Source organism: Phascolarctos cinereus, unplaced genomic scaffold (assembly GCF_003287225.1).
Source record: "Phascolarctos cinereus isolate Bilbo 61053 unplaced genomic scaffold, phaCin_HiC Scaffold_2;HRSCAF=192, whole genome shotgun sequence".
In the NCBI taxonomy this organism is placed as follows: Eukaryota; Metazoa; Chordata; class Mammalia; order Diprotodontia; family Phascolarctidae; genus Phascolarctos; species Phascolarctos cinereus.
In genome coordinates, this window is record NW_027555625.1 from 167,111,313 (window position 1) to 167,132,944 (window position 21,632).

Sequence of the window (21,632 nt, forward strand, 5' to 3'; positions counted from 1 at the left end):
AAGTTAATTATTAGTAATGTATCACACTCTCCCGAAAAAGACAGAATTACATTTTTAATAGGGATCATCTGGAAATCATATGTTAACTCAAATGAATTCATGTGATGGTTGGAATTTGAACTGGAGCAAACTGCTCAGTGGAAGCCAAATCTTTGGCCCTGAAAAGCTTTGAGGCCTTTGCCCCTCAAACCACATGGGTAGGGCCAGCCCCAGCAGCTAGAATTGGAAACAGCCCTGCTTTGCTGGTCTTTTATCGTTGGCTTAACATCAACTGGTGAAAGATAGGACTAAGTGTGGATTTGAGACATGGCGTTCCTATAGCCTCTGCCTATAACCTTAGACAGACACCTAGCTATTTCTTCAGCTTCTGTGTCCAAGTGTCTTTGCAATTCCTTTTGCCTATAATGTCCTCCTACCCCCTCTGTCTGTTGAAATACTAATCACCCTTCAACACCTAGCTCATAGGCTACATCTCGCATGAAGCCTTCTGAGGCAGCTAGATAACTCAGTGGATAGAGCGCTGGGCCTGAAGTCAGGAAAATCTGGGTTCAGATATGGTTATATAGTTAGCTGTGTGACCCTGGGCAAGTCACTTAACCTCTGTTTGCCTCAGTTTCCTCATATATAAAATGAGGATAATAATAGTACTTACTTCCCTTGGTGGTTGTGAGGAGCAAATAAGATAATAACTTTGAAGTATTCAGCCAGTGCCTGGCACATAGTAAGTGCTACATAAATAAATGTTAACTATTATTATTGTTATCATTATTGTCATCACATCAACTAGCAACGTTCATTCTTTTTGAATTTATCCATTTCCTTTATTTTCACCTTACGTCTGCACATAGTAGGAACCCATTCAAAATGATAACTGGCATATTTGCAAAGTGCTTTATAGACATATCATTCAGGTCTCACAATAAACTTTTCAACAGGTACTATTATTATGCACGGTTTACTGAGGTTCTGAGAGAATTAGTGAATTCCTCAAGGTTACACAGCTTAATAAAGTAGGAACTTGAATGCAGATCTTTCTAACTCCAAGCATTCCAATACCTGTTTTCTCTGACAACAAAGAAATAGTTGAATGAATGAATGAGTGAAGGAATGAATGTTTCCTATCCATTTGAACTAATTTATCTTAGCTTAAGTAGAAAGAGGAGACAATTAAAAAATAAATGTCACTGTTGTAAACACTACTTTGAATAATCTTTTTAATTGGACTGTTTGGTGTTATCTGCACTGTCTGGATTGGCAAGAACTTGGGTGAGCCCTGCAGAGAGGAAAAAAAAGGGGGAAGGGGAAGGATGCTTTGGAAAATACTATCATTGCTGCCTGGTAAGCTCAAAGGGCATATTTAGCAGACCACATTGATTTCTTTCTTTCTTTTTTTCTTTTCTTTGTACCATGGGGTCCTGATAATAAAATGGCTGAAATAAGCATTCTTTCCTGTTCACCTCTCATAAAGTTTTAGTCAGCCCTTGGGAGCCACTGACTGCCTGTTTCCAAGGCTGCTCGTGCCCATCTCCCCTGCATATATGTCTGAAAGTGATTATTCACATTGTGTGTGTATGTGTGTGTGTGTGTTTGGCATATGCAGAGGGGAGAAAGGGAGAAATGGAAGAAAAGAAAGAGAGATGAGGTAAAAAGGGAAAAGAGATGGGGAGAGGGAAGAAAGAGAAGGGGAGAAAGGAAAGAGAGAAGGGAGGGAGGAGAGAATGGAAAAAGGGAGAGGGGCAAAGGAGGAGAGGGGAAAGGAACAAGGAGGAGAGAAAAGGAGGAGAGAAAAGGAGGAAGAAAGGAAGGAGAAAGAAGTGGTAAGAGGAGAGAAAGAGGAGTAAAGAGGAATAAAGAAGTGAGAAGGGGGAAAAGGAGAGAGGTAGAGGTAAGGAAAGAGGTGAGAGAGGAGAGAGAAAGGAAAGGGATGGGGAGAAAGAAAGGGAGGAGAGGGGAAAGAGAAAGAAGAGGTGAGAGGAGAAGAGACAAGGAAGTCATTTTTACTGCAACCTCTTCCCATATCCCCTAGCCTCTGTCTTAAAATGGAGTTATAAAGCAGGTCTCAAGAGTGGCTGGGAGAGCATCAGATGAAAGATGCTTCATGTGTACAAGGTAATTACTTCCCATTGTTCTGATATGCTTGTGAAACTTCCCAATTACCTTGAGTGGGTTTATTTTTTCTCCCTAAGAAGGAATTTTCACTTTTAGGTTCTTTGGAAAAAATATCTTTTAAAAAACCCTTGTTCTAAAAAGAGGAGAATTTTTGGTTCTATTCGGATAGCAACATAAATATGTGAGAAATATAATGGTTCATAGTTAGTGTCTGGCTGACGAGAAGCTAAGGGGACCCAGTAGGTTTAAAAATGTCCATGGTATAAACGAGAGTGCTTGGTACCTAGAAAGTCTGCTCTCAGTGAACGACAGAAATCCTATGTCTCCCTTTGGATTGTAAACCAACATGATCCCTTGGGAGATTTCTGGAAGTCCCTTCTGGAAGAAAAAAAAAATCACTCCTTTTTGAAAAGTAATGTGTTTGACCCTGTGTCAAAATCAGCTACACTGGTCTACCCAGCCAAAAGGGAATAGGAAATCCTTTTTTAAGATCTGGAAATAGATATTAAGGACTTCTCTGCAATACAGTCAGAGCAAGCGCAATACCCAGACGTTATAAAGTAGTTAGGGAATAAAAAATGAAATCTGGAATTCTTTCAGTTTGTACAGTCAGATTCAGGGCCCAAGAAATTCTTTCCTCTTTCCTTTCTCTCTTATATCTTGTTTGTAAGCAGTTGTTTACATGTTGTCTCCCCCACTGGGCTGTTTGAGATCAGGGACAATATTTTGCTTTTCTCTATAGTCCTAGTGCTTTGCACAGGCTCTCGAATATAATAGGTGCTTAATAAATGCTTATTCACGGATTGTTTCCTTAGTACCCCAACCTGACCCGGATGCAGCCTTGGGTTCTGCCTGCTGGCAGAGTGCAGTGGGTCCCCCCAAACTGAAAAGGTTTGGTGCATAGGCCTATGGACCAATCTGGCTCAAATCTGTAAATAGCTTAGGTCAAAGGGTGATGAATATTTTAAGTCATAACAACTCTTGAGGACCATGCACTAGATAGCAGAGGGGTTATGAACTGTATCAGTGAAGAGAGAACCTATGTTGTATTGAAGGAGGAACATTTGACTTTCTCCATAATTATCCAGTTCATCTGCTTATGTTGACCAAATTAACTGGATAATAATTACCAAATCCTAGATGATAGCGTGCTAAGTGGATGTAATATTTTACATAAAAAAACTGTTTATAAACCTGGTTAATTATTTTAAAATGTATTTTTAAAAATTATAATCCAGTAAATTTCAACTTTGAAACTCTCAGCACACAGTCTTTATCACAGAACAGAAGTACTTTCTCTGAGTCACAGTTGCTAAGGAAACCATCGTGTTTAAGTTAATCAGTAAACATCTAGCAGTTGATATTGTTTGTTGATGGGAAAAAAAACCTTTCTCTTTGGACAATGAAACCTTACTCTCTCGAGACTTGAAAAGACAGTGATGGGGAAAGCAATGTAGTCTAGGAAAAGGAGCTGTAAGTTTGGTGGCACAGTGTAGTCAGGAGGATCTGAATTCAAATTTGGCCTCAAACATTTGCTAGCTGTGTGATCCTGGGCAAGTAACTTAACCCCCGGTTTCCTCATCCGTAAAATGAGCTGCAGAAGGAAATGGCAAACCTCTCCAGTATCTTTGCCAGAGAAACCCCAAATGGGGTCATGAAGAATCAGACTTGACTGACCGACAAACAAACACCTAGAACTCAGAAGGTTCTAATTCCAGCTTTCCTACTTCAATTCAACTAAAACCTGTGAATCAGTTCTCATAAGTCACTCTTTGATTCATTTTGCCTCCATCTAGTATTTCCCCTGAGAATATCAGCATACAGAGTGTCCTAAGAGTCTTAATGGAATTTTAAGGTAGGCTCGTTATCAGGAAACAAATAAACATGGTGATCATATCAATTTTGGTCCTCACACTTCATCAGTACCCTCAGCAGCCTCTGCTGCTTGGACTGAAGAGCTGGAAGTAGAGCAAAAAACTCCTCTCAAAGCTTCCATTTAAAGAGGGCTCAGAGAGCTCTTAGTTTCTCATCTGCTGTTCTCCTTGGATTCAATGCCACTACTAACACGCCTAATCCCCACTCCATTCCCCAATCAGGTATCTTCTTCCCCTCCCCCAAAATTTCAGCTTTCTTTTGTATGTTGTCTTTACCCATTAGATTGTAAGCTCCTTGAAGGCAAGGGCTATCTTTTTCCTATTTGTATCTCTAGTGTTTAGCAGCAGTGCTTGACATATACCTGGCACTTACTTAATAAATGTTGGGTTGTAGGTGGTAGGTGCAGCTAGATAGCTCAGTGCTTGGCTTAGAGTCGGGAAGAGTTCAAACCTGGTCCCAGACAGTTATTAGCTGTATGACCCTGGGTAAGTCACTTAACCCTACTTGCATCAGTTTCCTCATCTAAAAAAGGAGCCAGAGAAGGAAATGGCAAGCCATTCCAATATTTTTGCCAAGAAAATCCCAATGGGGTCATGAAGAGTCAGACACAATTGAACAACAACAACAATAAATGTTTGTTATGCTATATTTGTGGCTTAAAACTGTACTTAGACTTTCGGGACACCCTGTATAGCATTCTCCTATGTATGTGCATGTATATGTGTGTGAGCATTTGTAAATCAAGTCAACTATATATAAATATTTCCTCCCCTCCTTTCTCTATCTATATATCTAGCTAACCCAAGTGCTTACTCAGTTAACAAGTTTTATTTTACCTGTCGGAAAATACAAAACACAAAAAACTCATATCTAAGCCTACAAACAGCCAAGGCAAATCTCCTGTGCTTTTTGGTGGGTTCCACATATCCTAGGCACTTAGGAGATGCTCCAAATTAATAAAACTAGCCTGTAGTTGGGGTCCCTCTAAAGAGGGAGATGGTTAGGAATGATACAGGTGGACTGTCTGTCTCTCCAGCAAGTCTCATCTACTACACTAAGGTTAAGTCTATCCCATTAAGGATAAGAATATTTCACTAAGGTTAATACCATGGCATCCCATGGATTACTGGTACTTCTAAACTCAAGATACTAGAGGGGGGAGGGCAGAATGGCATCACTGAGGATGCTTAAACTTCATAGAGGTAGATATCTTCAGAGCTAGAACTCATCCACTAACCTTACCCAGGCACATTCTGGTCATACTTTCTACCTAACTAATATTCATTAATAGCTTCCCAAGTGTAAAGAGATAGGGAGGTCCTAGTCACAAAAGCCAGAATAATCCCTGCCCTCAAGTACCTTATATTCTATTGGGCGATGGGGCTGGATTGAGCGTGTATACAAATTTAGTATAAATGCAACTAGATTTCAATACCAACAATTGGGAGAATCAGGAAAAGTCTCTCAAAGGAAGTAGCAACTTAGCTACACCTTGATCCAGGAAGTCAAGATTCTAAGAAACAGTGGAAAGAAGGAAATGCATTCCAATCATAGAGATCAGCCTCTGCAAAGGCATTCCAAGAGAATGTTGAGGTTGGGGAGTAGCCAGGAGCACAGTGTGGCAGTGAATGACAGAGAAATATGAAGTAAATCTGGAAATATAAGTGCAACCCATTTTAAGAGGGACTTTAAGTTCCAGAGAGGAATTTGCATTTTATCCTAAAGATAATAGAGAGCAACTGGGGACTTTTGAGCAAGAGAGTATCAAGATCAGATCTATGTTTTAGGAATATTTATTTGGTAGCTATGTAGAAGATAAATAAAGAGGAAGAAGAGGGAAGAGACTCCTGGTAGGTGCTAAGGAAGACCTGAACAAGGGTAGTGGCTATTTGAGTAGAGAGTAAAAGTTAACTGAGAGAGATATTGATGCAGAATCAACAAGATTTGGCTACTTATTGGATATATCTGGCAGGGAGGGGGAGAGAGAAAAATCAAAGATGACTGAGTTGTGAACCTGGGGCACTGGAAGGATGGTGATGCAGGAAGAAGGAAGTTCCAAGGATGGGTGGGAATGATAATGAGTGCTATTTTGGATATTTTGAGTTTGAGGTATCTCTGGTATATCCAGGTAGAGAGGTCCAACAGGCAGGTGACAAGGCGAGACTCAGTGTCAGAAGACAGATCAGGGTTAGTAGATTTGGGAATCATTTGCATAGAGATGATAATTAAATCCATGGGAACTGAAGACAAGACATACAGACAGAGAGAGAGACAGAGCAAGAGAAAGATACAGAACATTAGAGAAGAGAATAGAGGGAGAGAAAAAGAGGGGGGCTTAGAAAAAAAGTCTTGGAGGACATGCACAGTTAGTGGCTGGGAGAAGGATGATGATCCAGAAAAGGAGAGCTGAGGAAGAGTGATCAGAATAGGAGGAGAGAGCAAGAGATTTTAGGGTGGAAAGGTTGTAGGTTTTATGATTGAACTGGTCAGCTGTTGATTGATTGTGAAGGAAGGAAGATGAGGCTAGAATAGGATTATATTGGAAGAACAGAGAGGGTCAAAGGGACAAAAGTTTATGGTATAAATTTAGAAAAAAAAATTGAAAGTGAGGCAGAGGGAGAGATAGAATAGTCAGAAAGAACTATTTTAGATTTGGAGATGATGGCAAAACCAAAAGTATGACCATGCTAATGGGAGACTGAGATGGAATGAAGATCCAGGTCAGGCAAGTCGAAGAAGGTGATTAATTGGAAGGCCTGTATGGTTAAGGAACCATCATAGTGAATAGTGAAATTCCCAAATATGAGGGTATGGGTAGATAAGCAATGGAAGACTGAGAGTCAGATACTGATTTCTTAGAGAAAAAAAGAGGGAAGGTAGCTTGGAGACCAGTATGTTGAACAAGAGTCTGGCTGAGGTGGTTAGGAGCAAGGAGTAGACCGACTCAACCTAGCCCCTTGTGTTGGGAGGCAACAAGAGGAACAACCAATAATGGAGAGGCCCAATGTCTGGGACATATACACTTAGTAAATGGTTGTTGATTGGTTGATTAAGAAGTTAGTCAGGGATATGATATCTTCTTTTGAGTGCTGGGTTTCTGTGAACCCCAGAAGATGGAAAGAATGTGAAATGAAAAGATTTAGGATATGGAGTATGCCTATGTGGGGCAGCGGTGTCAGCTTCAATGACTTGTCACTCCAGACTACAATGTACTTAGGATGAAGCCAGCAGGGAATTCTATCAATAAATTTCTATCGATAAATATATGATATTAGGTCTCCCAGACCAGACCAGAGCCTGACAGAAAAAAAAGCAGGGATAAATTCAAGAATCTCCTCTGTCCCAATAACCTCATTCCAGCCTTAGGGGCCAGGGACCTGTCAATGACGTCAATTATTTACTCTCATGGTCCTAATGCTCTGAGAGCCTAACTGAAAAGATTGTCCATTTAGTGGAAGTGCAAATGTTCTTCATTTTTTAAAGAATTCTATACTTCAGTTTAAAGTGTCTAAAGAAATACAAAGAAAGAAAACTTCAAAGAGAAGAGAAGAAAAAAATAAAAGGAACTGTATAAGCATGGTACCAAGTCCTATGAAATTGCAATATGAAAGAATATTAGGAAGCTGGGAAATTGGAAAATATCCTGGTGGAAAAGGTCACAGAAGAATGCAAAAGATTCAAAGAAAATTGACTCACAAGGCCGTTACTGTGATAATGCATTGTAGAAGTGACAAAGTAACAATTACTTCCTATTCATTTACCCAAGCTTGGAAGAAAATTAGTTTGAAAAAAAAAATAAAGCTAAGGTGCTGATAACAGATTAAAACGACCTCTTTCTTACTGGATTCCATGAAAGGGAACCATGTTATTAAAGCTAGATTGTTTTGCTGCAAAATAAATAAATAAATAAATAAAAGCTGTAGGTATTGAAACACTTTTCACAAGGATGGTAACTCTAGCATCATGTTTGAAAATTAATTATATCCATTCTTGTTATACACCATAAGATTAGCAAGACTCATAATTAGAGGAACAACAACAATATGCTTGACCACTGAGGTGAGTAAATCAGTCATGTGTCAAGTCTTAAGGACAAGGGCCGTAAATCCTTTAGCCTATAAAAATTTTGCCAGCCACTATCATAAACATGATCAAATAACAGAATCTAAGAGCGAGAAGGAAACCTAGAGGTCATATATTTCAACTCTTACATGTAGAGGAATGGCCTGTGCAATATTGAATGGCCATCCAGCTACTGCCTGGTGACCACTAATAAGTGGAGAAAGCCACCCTTTCAGTGCTCACAAAATATTCCTTTAGCAATACATCCTAGAATCTTGCCAAGAATAGAAGTCAAGCTCACCGGGCAGTGAGAAGTTGGCAGTGGCAAGCCACTTCTGTTTTGAAAATTGGGACAATATCTGTTCTTCTCTAGTCCTGCAGTGCCCTTCTCATTTTTAGGATTTTTCAGAGATCATTATGGGTCAGAAATCCTATCTGCCAATTTGCAGCACTCTAGGACATAGTTCATCTGGATCTCAGCTAGATGCTGCCTGGTCATCATCTCACTTACCTAGGGTGTGCATTTCCTGTTAATCATTTTTAAAAAAATTCCTTCCATCCCAAAGAATTCCCTGGTATGAGAAAACAAATAAAATAAGAGTTCAATAATTCAGACTTATGATTGTCACCCAATATTGTCTCACCTACCGCAAGAAGCTCTCCTGTCCTTTTTTGATTCTTCTCTTGTCCACCCCCTCCCAAATTAAAAAAAATACCCCTTTGGTTGGCCTTGACCAGTTCCAGATTGCTGTAGACTACAGAGCTCCTGACACAATTATTATAGGACCATGTTATTCTTTTCATATACAAAATTTCCAATGCTAACCCACTCCACTTCGTCCTCACCCTGTTGATTCCTTTAGACTAAAGAAGCTACGTTCCAGTCACAATCACATTTCTCCAAGTCTTAGGAATATTTACACTGAATCTGTCCCCTTGCATTAAGATCTCCAGCTCAAGCTATTGATTACCTGTGTACATTACCTGTATACATCTAAAGCCATGTTCCTTTGTTTTTAAAACGGATGTCTCTGCCCATTAGAAAGTAAACTCCTTGAAGGAAGGGACCAGAATACCCCTTTCTTGCTAGTATTTTTATCTCCAGCCCTTAACATAGTGCCTAGCACATAGTAAGTGCTTAATAAGTGCTTTGTTATCATTATCAACTTGTGAAGTATTGTTCTTCTATTTTGCTGGGTTTTTCTTCCCTAGTACTCTCTGAGGTACTCGGCTTTTTAGGTCTTTGCAGATTATTTTCTTCCTCCTTTTTCCTTTTTCAGCTAATAGCTGTCAGGATTATATTCTAGACTCCAGACAAATATGTTTTTACTGGCCCTCCTCAGGTACACTCCATTCCTTGCCAAGAACTCATCATGCCTGTATTTTAAGGCATGATCCAGCAATACAGATCTCATTATCAGATAATATCTTCTTAGCCACTGGTCACTTCCCAAATTTATCTTTCTCTTCTAATTTATTTTCTTTTGGTAGGATTGGTGAAAACATTACCTTTGCTCTCAAGGTCACCTGTATTTTGCCTAGTGTTTTTTCTTAGCAATACTTTCTAGTTTTCTTCTGGCAGTATTATTTGAATGCATTTGAATCACCAGAAGTGAGTAATATTTATCTGGTTTGGCAAGGTTTTTGAGGCTCTCCATATCCCAGCTAGTTAGCCTAAGAAGTCATCAGATCTCTGTTGTTTCTATCAATCAGCGTGTAGTTACCTTGGTACTCCCTAGCAAAGAGCCACCAATCACAGGGAAATCATTGATAAGAGGATCATTGATTTAGAACTGAAAGATGCCTCAGAAGTCATGGAATCCAATTGCCTCATTCCACAGATGAGGTAACTGAGGCCCAGAGAAATTAAGTGACCTGTCCAAGGTCATATATAGCTAGTAAGGGTTTGAGACAAGATTGGAACCTTCACCATTTCTCTTCTCTTTTCTTCTTTTCTTCTGACCTTTCATGGATGACCTTTTAGTATCTGACACAGGTAACAATGAACAGTTGGAACCTGGTGGGACTCAGCACTAACATCTGGGGTCACAATTCAATTTTTATTAAAATATTTTTTCCTTGCTTCTGGGTCCATGGGCTTAAACTTATTTTCATGGATTAATGCATAATGTTAAGGATTTAAGAACAGGATCATCACAATAGCTAAGCAGTAGTATAATCTTCATTCAATATAAATATTTTTATTTTGGATACTCAAATCTACTACCTATTCCGAATTGAAGTTTGAAAATGTAATTTATCTTTTGAAATGCCATTTAATAAACAACTTCCTAGGTGATCAGATAGGGATCCCTAACCTTTTCTAAGACATGTCATGCAACTGAATTAAGAAACCTGATAGAACTTATTATCTCTAACAAGCATTTTCTTTCTTCAATGTCCTTGCATTCAAATAGGTTTGTGTCTTCTATATTGCTTCTAGTCTGCTGATGCTGGCAAGACAAGGGTTAATATTGGGCAGAGACAGCAAAGGAGGGGTCAAAGTATGAGACTGAGAGTCAAACCCAGAGAGTCAGTGAGACTTGGTTGCCATGCCAACAGATACAGCAAAAGCAGAATCTGAGAAAGCAGACCTAGTAGAATATATAGCAATAGTCAGGCAGAAGCCTGAGCTTGATGGAAGGTAAAGCCAAGAGATGAGCTAAGGGTCAGGAAATCAAAAATCAAGCAAGAAAAGAGTCATCAACTGAATGACAGTTTGTACCACTCACCTTGTACTGGATTGTGGCTTATTTTAAAAATTATTTAAAAAGTTATTATTTTATTATTGAAAATATTTATTACTTTAAAAGTTATTAATTTTATTATTTTAATTTTAATATTTTACTATTGTTTTTGAAAATTATTATACATGCCATTTTCATTTTTTATTTTTGGGACTGGACTCATGGACTTCCTGCACGGAAACCACTTACTCTTTGCCTGTTGTCTTAGAGAATAGCCTGGGGGCACTGTAAGGATAAATTTACTTCTTCTGGATCACATAGCCAGTGTGTGTCAGAAGCAGAAGTTGAATTCAGGACTTGCTGATTGCAAGGTCACCCTCTATTCATTGCATCATGCTACCTCCCTTGCATTTTCTTTTTAAACCAGTAATAGGAGGCCCAATTGTTAGTACTATGTGATGATAAAAAGCCTTCTAACTGGTTCCAGAACTACAAGGAGTGATGACTCAGGAAAGGCAAAGTCCAAAGAATGTTTCAATCTCTTCTTTGGTAGCTTTCAAGTGAAGAGGATCACTGCAAGCTGCTAGGTAGGAGGGAGAAACTGGTTATTCCTCCCCCACTGGGCCTCCATGTCTCTCTGACCACATGGTGGTTCTGTCTCTTTAGCCTTTGTTGTTGTTGTTCAGTCATTTCAGTTGAATCTTACTCTTCATGACACCTTTTTAGGATTTTCTTGGCAGAAATACTGAAGTGGTTTGCCATTTCCTTTCCCAGCTCACTTTACATATGAGGAAACCAAGGCAAACAGGGTTAAGTGACTTCCCCAGGGTCATATAGCTAGGAAGCATCAGAGGCCAGATTTGAACTCAAGTCTTCCTGACTACAGGCTCAGCACTCCATCCATTGTGCTATCTATCTGACCACTTTAGTCTTTCCTTATCTTAGATGAATGAATATTGTGAGATGGGCATGTCAATGTGGCCAGTGAGTTTAGGAGATCATCAGAGCCATCAGAAGTGTTACTGGCAACCAGAGTCTGCTAGAACAATGTTAGCCAATGACAGAAGAAGTACCTTTAGTCAGAGATGGAAAAACAGCGCTCTGAAGATGGCAGTAGCTTCGGGGATTGTGGCCTCTAGTGAATTAGAAAAAGTCTATCTATGGACTCCAGAAAGATACAGTCCACTGAAACTAGCAAAGAACTATACCTAAGGGGAAAGCTAATGGATACCTTACAAAGAGATAAAAGGACTTCTGGGGTCAGGAGTCAAGAGGTGTTCCTTGGTCACATGTGGTCTCTACGTGTGTGCTTCATTATCATTGTACATTACTTCTTCCAGAGACTTTTTGTCTGCTTCCAAGATGCAGGGCTTAGGATGAGAAATATTGTGTTGCAACCATTTTTGCTATACCTTCTCAGTAACTACTCTTTTCTAAAAGCAATAGAGTTCTACTTCTTGATTAATACTGGAAGGTATATCTGATAGGTGCTTTGGAGCTCCAGTATTAAAAATCACAACCCCTCAGGTTCATCCCCAGAATTCTGAGGGGGAGGACTGGTATTCACATCCCTGGAGACCCAAGCTGCCAATGAGAGTGTGAATTGGACAAGTGGTCGTAGAGAAGGCTATCATTTCTCAACTTATTCCCTCCTTCTTTCTCTGAATTGGCTTTTGTAACATAGAAAAATAGCTAATCACTATCAACTGCACAAAGTGCTTATCAAATAGCAATGCAACGCTCTCTACCAATAGTCTCCCATCTCTCTACTGAGAGGACAGAGGTGTGTAGATATTTCATCATCTGTTCTCTGGGATCAGTCACTACAATTAATCAGAGTTTGGTTACCATTTAGTTGATTTTGTTTATGTGGAATGTGACTTTTACAAAAAGTTCCAGAAATACTATTTTCCCCTTTCGTTTTTTTAAAGGGAAAAAGCTCTCAGTGGTTCAGACCTAAACACGATGCATCAGCCTGAACTTTTATGTATTCAAACTGAGAAGCATAGTGTTATCTTTAGAGCTGGCATTCCTTAATTACGTTTTCCGTACACTACTTCACTCTTTCTTCCCTTTTACCCTCATTTAGTCTCAAACTGCTCTTCTAGTCATTGGTATTCCCACTTATTAAGAAAAGAAGTTTTGTTGCATAAATTCTATCAGATATTCCTGAGCAATTGAGTGAAAACCATCGGACTTCATAGAGCCCTTCAAATTTTCCAGGATGACCAGGCTTATTGCTCCTGCTGTCCCTGGAACAGTGCCCTCCCTAGAGTAGAATGGGGTTGGAAGAGAGGGAGCAACAGGGCTGAGCAACAGAGTCTGAAGGCAAATTGTGTGCTCAGCACTTCCAGAATCTCCATTTCTCTTACAAAAATAATAGCTATTATTAACATAACCCTTACTATGGGCCAGGCATGGTGCTAAGCACTTTTCAATTATTACCTCATTTGATCCTCTGGGAGGTATGTACTATTATTATTCCCATTTTACAGATGGGGAAACTAAGGGAAACAGATATCAAATGACTTGGCCAGGTTACATAGCTAGTACGTGTCTAACACCAAATTTGAATTCAAGTCTTCCTGACTCCAGGCCTAGCACTCTATCCATTGTGTTACTTAGTTGGCTACAAGTATAAGCAGGCTAAAATGGCCATGAAGGGCAAGGTAGAAAGGGAAGAAAAATCACAAAAGTCAGTCCTAGTTCATTGCTTTGGGTAGGGGGTAGTGGATTAAACTTATGGGGGGGGGGTTCAGGGTGGGAGCTGGGAAGAGGAGGAGAAGGAGGAGGAGGAGGAGGAGGAGGAGGTGGAAAGAAAGAGAGAGAGAGAGAGAGAGAGAGAGAGAGAGAGAGAGAGAGAGAGAGAGAGAGAAGAGAGAGAAAGAGAAGAGACATAGAAACAGAGAAGACAAATACACAACTATGAGTTTCCTACATAAAAAGGAAACATCAACACTAAATGAATACAAGAAGGAGTATTGAAGAGACATATGTTTATTTCTCATATATTTTCTGAGTCTCCAACTTGGAGACTAGATCTAGATCTAGAAGATAGAAAAGACATAAGAAACCATCCAGTCTAGTGCCCACATTTTATGAATTAGAAAAACTGAGGCTGAGAGTTAAGTGATTTATCCAGGGTCACACAAGTTGTAAGTGGAAAAAGCTAGGGTTTGAACTTAGGTCTTTTGACTCCAAACCCAGCATTCTTTCCACTATGCTATGCTTCTGCCTGGTCATTAACCTGTTCTGCCATATTGCTTAACAGTTAATACCTTTTCTTTTCTTTTTTAACATAACCTGTGATTTCAATTTCATTGGTTTAGGAAACTTGGTGAGAAAATATTTTCTATTAGCTAACTCTTAGCTATCAGTTTAATGGAGATTCATACAGATTTCTTTATGGTAGGGTCACTAGAAAGGAATATTTGGACATTAACTTTCCCAAGAGCACTTTTTATGCCTCTCTCCTCTCTCCATTTAGACTGTAACTGCTTAAGGGCAGAGACTGATTTGTTTTTTTCAAATTTTTGAATCTTCAGTGTTTAGCTAATTGCCAAAAACATAGTAAGTGCTTTATAAACAGTTGTTGAATTGAATAGAATCAAGAGGGAAAGTAGGAGGCTAGGAAAACAAATGGCTATTTTCACAATTTTACTTGGGACCAACCTTAGGGTATTAGGCCATAAGTAATTTGAGAGCTTTCTGTCCCTCTCTTCCCTTCTCCCTCTCCCTATTCTTCCCTTTTTCCCTTTCTTCCACATGCAGAGAATGGAGATAAATGTAAGGATATGTTCCTGGTTAGGTGTATGTGGCAGGAAAAGTACATAGTTGAGGATAATGCCAAGTTATCCAACCTGGGTGACTAGAAGGATAGTGTCCTAGACAAAGTTAGGGAAAGTTTAGTAGAGGGATGAGTTTTGGAGGAAAGATAATAAATTCTATCTGGATATGTCTAGTTTGAGATGACTATGAGACATCTAGCTCTAGGTAAGAGAGAATGATATGTGACTAACGCTAAGGAGAGAAACTGAGGCTGTATGTTATGTGAGTTGTTTGCATAGAGATGATAATCAAACCTATGGGAAGTGAATCACCATGTATAAGACTGCAGAGAGGAAAGTAGAGGATCCCGGACAGAGAGGCTTGAGGTACAGATGTAGTTAGGTGGTACAGCGGATAGATTATTGGGCTTAGACTCAGCAACACCTAAGTTCAAATCTAGCCTTGGACATTTATTTGCTGTGTGGCCCTGAGCAAATCACTTAACCCTGTTTGCCTCAGTTTCCTCATCTGTAAATGAGCTGGAGAAAGAAATGGCAAATCACTCTGGTATCTTTGCCAAGAAAACCCCAAATGGGGTCATGAAGATTTGGGCGTGACTGAAGTGACTGAACGACAACAACATATGAGATGAGACGTGGATGATGAACCAACAAAGGAGACTAAGAAAAAAAACTAGATGGATAGCCAGAGAACTAAGAAAGCAAATATCATGAAAACATAGAGAGAAGAGTATTGAGGAGAAGAAGGTGGTCAGCAATCTCAGCTGCTGCAAGGCAGTCAAAAAGGATGAGGATCAGGGGAGCTGGGTAGCGCAGTGGCTAGAATACTGACCCTGACGTCAGGAGGACCTGAGTTCAAATCTGGCCTCAGACCAAGCACTTCACACTTACTAGCTGTGTGACCCTGGGCAAATCACTTAACCCCAATTGCCTAAAATATGTAAAAAAAGGATGAAGATCAAGAAAAGACAAGTAAGAAGGGAACATTGTTCAGTAACTTTAGAGATACTCATTTTCGTTGGGTTACAGAGTTGCCTTGCTGGCCTTTCCAAATTTCCCCGCAGTCTTTATTGAACATCTACTCTTAGCCCCATTAAGAGAGACTGATGAATTTTATGATGTCCAATCTTAATTTTTCTAGGTGTGCCTTTTATCTCTCTCGTCAGGCAGATAGTCATGGCGATGCAAAACAACATTAGATTGAGGGTCAGAGGACGTAGGTGCAAGTCTCAGCTTTGCTATGTGTTAAGTGTGGCTTTACACAAGTTGCAATGGGCTGCCATGTCCTAATTTGCAAAATGAGGTGATGGACCAGATGACCTCCAATAAGGGCCTTTCCATGCTAACCACTATAAACTTATTACCAGTCACACCGTTATTGGCTAACCTTTTTGGAAAAAAAAAGTCTGTCTAAACAAAATTCAAATCTTTTGTCTATTAAAGTCTAGATAAAACAGCAATGAATTACAAAGCTATTCATATTTTGCTCTGACTGCAAATTGAAGATAAATGTCTATTACTTACTAAGAACTAAATGGGTTTATGGAGAAAACTGTGAATAAATTGATGACCACTTATTCAAATAAAGGAAAAAAATATGACAATGGACCAATTTGGACAGACAATGAGAAACATGCCATTTCCGTTTTGATGAAAGAAAACCTCTTCTTTCTGGCAAGAAGAACAAAATTGCAAATTGCTATTTAAACTGATAGCATTTAAATTACAGGTCTAGGAACTGAAAGGCAAAATCCACAAAAAGGTAATTTTTGTAAACTATATGAAGATGAGACTTTTCAACTGGCCTTTATAAAGCTTCCTGAATTCCAGGAAAGGACATCACAGCCGAAAGAATATGTGTAAATATGCCTTTTAAAAGCTGGACAATTATTTCTCAGAGCAGCAAGTGAACACATGTAAATGCTTGTAGGTATGCAAATAAAACCTTTTCTCCCTTCTATTCACCTTATGTGAAAACAAACTTAAAGTATGCACATCTTTGTTCTTTATAATCTAAGGTGTTGCTGCAAAAAGTTCCCTATTGCTATTTTGATATCATCAGTAGGATTTACTTTTGACTCAGTGGAAGATGACTTGTATTGAACCATCCGTACCCTTTTATACCAGTTTGATGATCTCCAGGGGTTTATGAGTATTCTTGTGCACTGGGCAGTAATAGTTAACAAGGAGGCAAATTTAGGTTTGATGTAAGGGAAGATTTCCTAACAATCAGAATAATTCCAAAGTGGAATGATATGCATTTGGATTCATTGGGCTCCCCTTCATTGGAAATCTTCAATCATGGGTTAGATGACCACTTGTTAATATGTTGTAGAAAGGACTCTTTTTTCAGATGTAGGTAGGACAAGATGGCCTTCAAATACTGAAATTCTGTGATCCTTTCCTTTTTCTTTTCTAATTTTTGCCACTTAACATCAAATAATTGATATCCTCCTTCTCTCTTCCAAGTGAATAGTTGTTTTAGTCTTCAGTTTAGTGGAGGGCTCATCTTCCCATTTGGATTCAAGTGTGACTGGTCAACACTGATTCTAATTGAGTCATGGGTTAATGGGTTGAGAGCTAGAAGGGACATTACATGTTATTAGTCCACCTCCTTATTTTATACATGAGGAAACTGAGGCCAGAGAGATGAAATAACTCTCCCAAGGTCATGCTCACCCAGCTTTGCATCTATAGCTCTGCTCGGTCTCAACTTCAAGGAACAAGATGCCCCCTCCCAGGATAAACTCATCATCAGAAATCCTCTCATTATGCTCATTTACTCAGCCTTAAATATAATCAATACCTTCCCAATTCCCTCAGCCCCCTGTCTCCTCTGATTGGAGGGCTGGAGAGCTGAGCACTAAACTCCACCCAAAGCCTTCTTTAATAGAAGCCAGAGCCTGGACTTTGCAGCTCACTCCCCTTGCCATATTCAGGTTGCTTGGTCTCAACTCTAGGGAACAAGCTATCCTCAGGATGGGTACCCCCGGGGGGGTTGCCACCCGCTTTTTTGCTTCCTCTTATATGTTTTCCTCCTCCATTAGATTGTAAGCCCCTTAAGGGCAGGGACTTCTTTCTTTTTCTTGTTTGTGTCCCCAGTAGTTAGCACAGTTCCTGGTACATAATGTGTGCTTAATAAATGTTCACTAAGTAGAACTGAAGATATGATTGCAGCCCACACCTTCTGAATCCATACCCGATCCAGCACTTTTTTGGCTGTACCATGGTACCTCCCTGCTTTGAAGCTATTCTATTGCTATAACAACCCTTGTCTAGAGGTTGCCTGGTCACAGGACCACCTAAGATTTGTAGTTCTTCCCAGCTTAGGAAAAGAGGAAATGAACTTGAGATCAGCTCTGGAAGGTGAGGGAGAAGAGTGAAGGTATTTCACATACTATGAAGATAGGAGTTTGGGGACTCTCAAGGAGAATAAGGAGAAAAGAAGAAAAGGGGGCATTTGGCCCATGGCGACAGCATGGCTGGGGCAGCAGCAGGTATCTGTCACATCTGTAGTTCTCTTAAAACCATGAGAGATGACCTTCATCTAAATGGACAAGCTGGAAATATTTGTTGTGCTCTGTGTGAGTTTGTGGTTTCTTGTCCCAATAGGAGGAATACTGAGTACTGAGAGAAATAAACCAGCTGAGAGAAACAGGTGGTCCCTGTGCTGTTCCAGTATTGCTTCCATTTGGGTTTTTTGCAAATTTGTTCTGTTAAAGAATGTATTTGCCAGATTTAACATTATTTCTCATAACCACCTGTGACCAGCCCTTTCCTTATTTCTTAATGTCCATTCGTCTGCAGGAAAATGGGAGCCCCAAAGAAGAGAGAGACCTTCCTTAGCTCAGGACTGTGAGTGCTACTCTTAGCCCATTGTTAGAGAGTTTTACCCTATAACTGGGAGTATAAGCAGAAGCCATTTCAGAACTACTTTTATAAGTGCAAAATTATAATGAATACATGTCCTATATTCAATTGGTCAATCAATAAACATTTATTAAGTGCCTACTACTGTGCCAGGTAGTATGTTAAGCACTGGGGATACAAAGATACACAAAAGACAATTTCTTCCCTCAATGAGCTTACAATCTGATGGGGGAAACAACATGCAAACAAATATATACAAACAAGCTCTACACAGAATAAATAAGAGATTATTAACAGAGGGAAGACACTGGAATTGAAAGGGGTTAGGAAAGGCTTCCTTTTTTTAAATGGAATTTTAGTTGGCACTTAAAGGAAGCTAGAGAATCCATTAGGCAAAGATGAAGAGGGAGAGTATGCCAGGCATGGGGGACAGGCAGAGAAAACTCCCGAAGCTAAGAGAAGGAATATCTTGTTCATGGAAGAGCCAAGAAGTCAGTCACTAGATAGACGAGGATGTGGATGTAAAGCATAAGAAGACTGGAAAAGTTGGAGGGGGGGGAATCAGAGAAGGGAAGGGAGGCAGGGTGGCACTAGGTTATGAAGGGCTTTGAATGCCAAACAAAAGATTTTATAATTGATCCTGGAGTTAATAGGGAACCACTGAAGTTTACTGAGGACAAGGTTTTTATGGTTGGACCTGTGTTTTAGGAAAATCACTTTGGCAGCTGACTGGAGGGTAGATTGGAGAGGAGAGAGACTTAGGGCAGGCAGACCCACCAGCAGGTGATTGCTATAGTCCAAGCATGAGGTAATGAGGGCCTGCACTAAGGGTGATGGCAGTGTCAGAGAGGAGGAATACATATATGCTATAGATGTTGCAAAGGTAAAATCAATAGGCTTTGGCAACAGATTAGATATGAGAGGTGAGAGATAGTGAGGAGTTGAAAATGGCTCCAAGTCTGAGGAATAGATCTACCTTATAGATGCAAACCAAGGTTACATAAAAAAATACCATCATAAGTGTTCAACTTAGTTCTACTTCAGGCTTAATAAGGGCCATATCTATAGGAGGAAAGGGCAGGGCTGGCCTTAGACAAATTATTAAGTAAGGAAGCTTGGTTTTTGATACCCCAGCTCTTTTTCCTTAACCTTTACCACAGGAACAAATCCTCTTCCCTACAACTGGACCATCTCCACAAATGTCTTGTTCCCAGTTCCTCACACTTCAAACTTATCTGTCCCCTCTTCTATCCCTTTAAGGCCTTGCTATGAAGGTGTTTTTTTCTCTCAGGCAACTCTCTCTATTGCTGGATAGTGAGAAGGCCTTAAAAATAGAATGCCAGACATGAATCTATCCAAAGTAGTATGAAGCCAAGTCTGATCAGTTCTGAACCCAATCCTAAATCTTTTCTCTCCTTACACAGGCATCTACTGGCCACTGGGCTCCCACCAGTGTATCCCACTTACCTTTCATGAAAAATGAGAACCATTCCCTGTGGATTAGTGTACAATTTTCTGGTTCAGAAAACAGACATATTCATAACATAAAAGAAAGACATGAGGGAAGAACTTTGCAAGAACAATGGTGAATACAACTTCAACAGTTCACTTGCCCCTGTTTCCCTCAATTCTTTATCTGCAAAATGAGTTGGAGAACGAATTTGCCAAGAAAATCCCAAATGGGGTCATGAAGAGTCAGACATGACTGAAAACTGACTGAACAACAACAAAAACTTCAAGGCAGATGTGGTATTGCACCAGGAAAGTGTCTTGGCATTATCACTTACATACCACGTCAATCAGTCAGTCAATGAGAATTTATTAAGCACTTCTTCTGTGCCAGGTGTTGTGCTAAGCCGTGAAGACAGAAAGAAAGGAATTAGTAGGCTCTGCCCTCAAGGACCTTATATTCTATAGGAGGAAATAACATGCAAGTAAAGATACATGTAGACTAGATACAGTGAGCATATTTCAGTAAGAGAAGCAATTGAATCATTGCTGATGTTTGCTTGTGGTTCATTCCATTCTATGGATTTACTACTTACTGGGAGGGGAGTGAGGGAAGTGGCCATATAGGACTTCATGGTAATAAAGAAGCACAGGATAGCCTTCTTTTTTCATTTTCTATGTGTTATCTCACTGAGCTGCCAGTTTTTGTGGGACAACCAGAAGGGTTGTTCCTTCGTGAGTTCTGAGATGTGGGGCATAGAGGCATATGTTGCAAGCCTTTGGGCATATTGCCACATTGCCCCAAAGTCTGGACATTTACTATACTAGTGAAGAACTATTCTATGATGAAATTATGTCACAGGGTTAGCAAAGCTAATAACTTCTGAATGTGAGTCAGTTGAAGAGAGAGTCAGCACTTGGAAAGGACCCAACTCTTCACCTTTGAGGTGGGGAGCAGATAATCTCTAGCTTCTTTCCTCTGTAAGACATTATCTAGCAGGGGAGCTACTCATCTAGATGGTAGCATTGCATTCCACAGCTGGAGATAGTTTGAAGCTTTACTGCAGGAGCAGAAACACATACTCCACACAAACATCCATAAAAAGAGGCAGTAACTTAAGGCCAGGAGAAGCTTCAAGGAGTGGGACCTTTGGCAGCAAGGAAGAGATCTGGCTATGAACTCAAGAGAGAACTAAACCTGACAATCAAAAGCTGAGCTCAGAAGAAGTATAGGCAGCTGGGAACCCAGCTGAACAACCTTACCAGAAGAGCTGCTAAGTCCTCGGGTGGGGAAGCTTCATAAAGATCCACTAAGAGAGAAAGGGTATTGAGGCTCTACAGTTCTGGAGTTGCTGTGGCCACATGTGTCTTCTACATGTACCATGGTGTTTTAAGTTTGCTCCCATTCCTTTCATCAACGTTATGTGTATTTGTGGAAAGAGTGTGTCTGAGGTTTAGGGAGGAATATTTTGTAGCTATTGTTCTTCCTATGCCATTTTTTAAAAACATTTCCACATTAGTCGGGATGTGAAAGAATCAGAACAAAAGGGGAAAACCACAAGAAAGAAAAAAAGAGAGAAAATAGTATGCTTCAATCTGCATTCAGATTCCATGGATCTTTCTCTGGATGTGGATAGCATTTTCCATCATGAGTCTTTTGGAGTTGTCTTAGATCGTTGTATTGCTGAGAAGAGCTAAGTTTGTCAAAGTTGGTCATCTCACAATGTTCTCCTTGTTCTGCTCACTACACTCAGCATCAATTCATGAAAGTCTTTCAACTTCCTATGTCATC